Source organism: Mus caroli, chromosome 11, assembly GCF_900094665.2.
Source record: "Mus caroli chromosome 11, CAROLI_EIJ_v1.1, whole genome shotgun sequence".
Lineage (NCBI taxonomy): Eukaryota > Metazoa > Chordata > Mammalia > Rodentia > Muridae > Mus > Mus caroli.
In genome coordinates this window covers 91,834,573-91,838,892 of record NC_034580.1, presented here as the reverse complement: position 1 = coordinate 91,838,892, position 4,320 = coordinate 91,834,573, and positions in this window count along the sequence as shown.

Sequence of the window (4,320 nt, the reverse complement as noted above, 5' to 3'; positions counted from 1 at the left end):
CCTGGAACTCACTTTGTAGACCAGGCTGGCCTCAAACTCAGAAATCTGCCTGCCTCTGCCTCCCAAGTGCTGGGATTAAAGGCGTGCACCACCACGCCCGGCTCCCCAACGAACTCTTAACCTATCCAATTTATTTGAACCTGAGTTCATCTACATGACTGGTTTCTTTTCCTCAGTTTCACATGTCCATCTTCCTCAGCCTAACTCCCAGAATTCCTTTCTCTCTCTTCTACCTATTACTTCCCCCCTTTTGCTAATAGGCCATCAACTCTTTATTGACGGGTGATGCTTCCACACAGTACATTAGAGATTATCCCTACAGGGCAGTTTCAGTAGTTGTGTTGAGGGCTGTTTCTGTTCAGTGAGCAGTAGCCATTCCTAACATAGCCTCGAGATATCAACCAGTGACAGACACCCTCTTAGTTGTTTTGCCTAAAGTAACTCCCTCAGAGTTAGGGACCAGTGGTAAATCCTGAGACAGCCTGGCAGTTTCAGGCTAAAGCAAGAGGACTGAAGGTGACCTGGCAAAGTGTCACCAAGGGAGCAATAGATTAACCGGTAATGCTGTTACACAAGCGGAACACCATAACCCATGGGGATATGACGCTGGCACCTTTGACGGGTCACTTGCTTTGGGGGTAATCAAGGAACACTCCCCAGGGGAAGTGGTTGCTCTTTCCTTCCTGTTTCCTTCCTGTGAAAGGCCAGGAACCTGAGAGACTCCTTCCATCCCATCGCAGCCTTCAAAGAACCTTGGAATTGGCTGAACTTAACAGATCAGCAGGGCTAGGACTCTAACAAGTGGACTCTTGGAGGGAGAATGCTTTGCTATAGGCTAGTTAGTACCATAACCACCAAGGCTCTTCAACGTCTGTGACATATTATCTCTGGTGCATGGATGAGGCCATATGGCTTAGTGCAAGGATGTTTTGATCTGGGGGGTAAGTATGAGAATAAACTATGCTCTGATCAGCTCCACAATCAGGAGCTGATCGTGAGGTTGGCAGTGTGGCTCAGTGGTAACGCCTAACATGTTTGAAACACTGGGTTCTATTCCTAGCTAGGGGGCCAGGGAGATCAGGGGTGCATGGGCTTGAGAAGCAAACAAATACAAATAGCCCTATCCTAGCTAAGATGTCACTGTCTCCCGAGTAGGGACTTCTTCGTCCCTACACTGGGTATAAGACTGATTCTTGATGATTGTAACAAAATGAAACATTACAGGTAGTGTATGTAAATGAGGTAACATTTGTGTAGCCGGTTTCACATGCTGCTGGGGACCAGGGCAGCCATTCAACCAAGTGAATCAAATCCCTGTCCCCAGTCACATTATTTTTTTCACAGAGTCTCACTGAATCTGGAGCCCAGATACTTCTATTTTGTATTGTGTGTATGTGTGTGTGTCTGTGTGAGGTCAGAAGTGTTACATCCTCTGGAGTTGGAGTTTCAAGCAGTTGTGAGCTATCCAGTATGGGTGCTAGGAACCAACCACAAGTCCTCTAAATTCTGAGCCACTATTCCAGCCTCTCACACCTAGCTTTTACTGGATATCCAAACTCAGACCCTCATGTGTGGGCAGCAAGCCCTTTATCCCACTGGAACCATCTCCCAGCTCATAAAATAAATATTTTTTATTACACTATTAAGCAGCTATTGTAAATGATCCAGCTTGTTTATGCTAGTAATCCCAGCACTTGGAGTATGCAGGCAAAGGTGTCAAGAAATTCAAGGCCTGGGCTGGAGAGATGGCTCAGTGGTTAAGAGTACTGACTGCTCAGCCGGGCATGGTGGCTCACGCCTTTAATCCCAGCACTCGGGAGGCAGAGGCAGGCGGATTTCTGAGTTCAAGGCCAGCCTGGTCTACAAAGTGAGTTCCAGGACAGCCAGGGCTATACAGAGAAACCCTGTCTCGAAAAACCAAAAAAAAAAAAAAAAAAAAAGAGTACTGACTGCTCTTCCAGAGGTCCTGAGTTCAATTCCCAGCAACCACATGGTGGCTCACAACCATCAGTAATGGGGATCCGATGCCTCTTCTGTTGTGTCTGAAAACAGCAATAGTGTGCTCATGTACAAATAATTAAATAAATCTTTAAAAAGAAAAAGAAGAAATTCAAGGCCAGCTTTTGCTATAGGTCCAAGCCAGTCAGGCTTCAAACACCATCAACAAAACTGAATATATTTGTGTATGTGTGCACATGTATGTAATATATATGTGTGTGTGTGGAGAGAGGTATTTTCAATTATTAAAAGCTTTAAGGGCTGGGGAGATGGCTCAGCGGTTAAGAGCACTGACTGCTCTTCCAAAGGTCCTGAGTTCAATTCCCAGCAACCACATGGTGGCTCACAACCATCTGAAATGGGGTCTTCTGGTGTGTCTGAAGACAGCTACAGTGTACTCATATAAATAAAATAATCTTTAAAAAAAAAAGCTCAGCCGGGCGTGGTGGCGCACGCCTTTAATCCCAGCACTCCGGAGGCAGAGGCAGGCGGATTTCTGAGTCGAGGCCAGCCTGGTCTACAAAGTGAGTGCCAGGACAGCCAGGGCTACACAGAGAAACCCTGTCTCGAAAAACAACAAAAAAAAAGCTCTAAAATAGCTGGCCCAATTTCTGATTTTTTTTTCTTAGTTCAGGAAGGAAACTATTAGGAAATATTAGAAAAATATTCATGTATTCCTGGCATAGCACCAAGACACAAGCTGGAGTGCTGAAGGGGAAAGGATACCCCAGACAGTGATGGGACATTCCACTGGGAAGCCATCTCCTGAGAAAGGCCATCTGAACGCTGGTCACCCCCTACCATCTGAGAATGATGTTTACAAAGTCTTACCAAATTGTGTTGGCCCAGCGCAGAAACATGAAGCTGGGGAGGAAGGAGATGTGGAGCTGTGTTCCTCTGGGAAACTGGCTCAACTGTCAGCCATTCCCAGAGGGCATAGAATTAGTTCCAGAAAGCATGCTCTTGCCCTCTGGCCAAGTTCCCTATGGAAAGTAGCCAGATGTTGCCTTGAGAACGTCAATGGACACCGGAGGAAGTTGGCCAGCTTACTTTGTGTCCGCCATTCTCTGGGTCCTTATGTCATCCTGGCCTCCACTCAATGCTCCCATGGCGGCTGGGGAGCCGGCCCTTTAAGCGCCTGCCATCTCCAGCAGTTCAGCACCCCTTGATTTTCCAGTTCTTTGTGCAAGTTTGGCTCATCACTTTGAAAACACTCATCCCTAAGGAAGAGAAGGAGAAGAGGTGAAATGCTAAAGGACTGTGACCAGGGGGCGGGCCAGTGGCTACCATGCTGGGCCTCATTTCCATCCTCCTGACCTTTGTGCAGTATCTATTGAGCATTAGGCCCTAGAGCTAGGTGTGCAGTCCTTCCTGCTCTAGAGGAGGCCCTAGGCAGTGGCCAGACCTGAGTAACCAAACCACTGAAATAAAACTCGCAAGAGTTGTAATAAAGGCATGAATAACCAACCATAAGAACCCAAAGAGGGAGTAATTAAACTAATACATAATAATAATATGCCTGGAGATGTTATGGCTTGGTAGAGAAAGTGGAAGTCCAACCAGCTTTAAAGGATATGTAAGAATAATTAGAGTTAATAATTATTATTGGCCCTGGGCAGTCATTGTGCTCATTCACTATCATATTTTCTGCTTTTAGTATCTTCACTTGTCCCAGTCTTACTAGGAGGAGCAGAGATTTGGAGAGGTTAAGTAATTAAGATTTCTTTAGCCGGGCGTGGTGGCGTACGCCTTTAATCCCAGCACTCCGGAGGCAGAGGCAGGCGGATTTCTGAGTTCAAGGCCAGCCTGGTCTACAGAGTTCCAGGACAGCCAAGGATACACAGAGAAACCCTGTCTCAAACAAACAAGGACAGTGCTGTCACTTTTAAAAGTATGGGTGCAGCCCTGTGTTCTAGTGCATGCCTTTACTCCCAGCAGTCAGGAAGCAGAGGCAGGCAGATCTGTGAGTTCAAGGCCAGGCTGGTCTACAGAGTGAGTTTCAGGAAAGCCAAAGCTATCTTCCCCCTGTAGCCCTGGCTGTCTTGGAACTAGCTCTGTAGACCAGGCTGGAGCTCAAACTCACAGAGAACTGCCAGCCTCTGCCTCCTGATTGCTGGGATTAAATCCATATGTGCCATCATTGCCAGCAAAATAATTTTGTTGTTGGTGGTGGTGGTTTTTCGAGACAGGGTTTCTCTGTATAGCACTGGCTGTCCACTTTGTAGACCAGGCTGGCCTCGAACTCTGCCTGCCTCTGCCTCCCGAGTGCTGGAATTAAAGGCATGCGCCACCATGCCTGGTGCAAATAATTTTTTTTTTTTT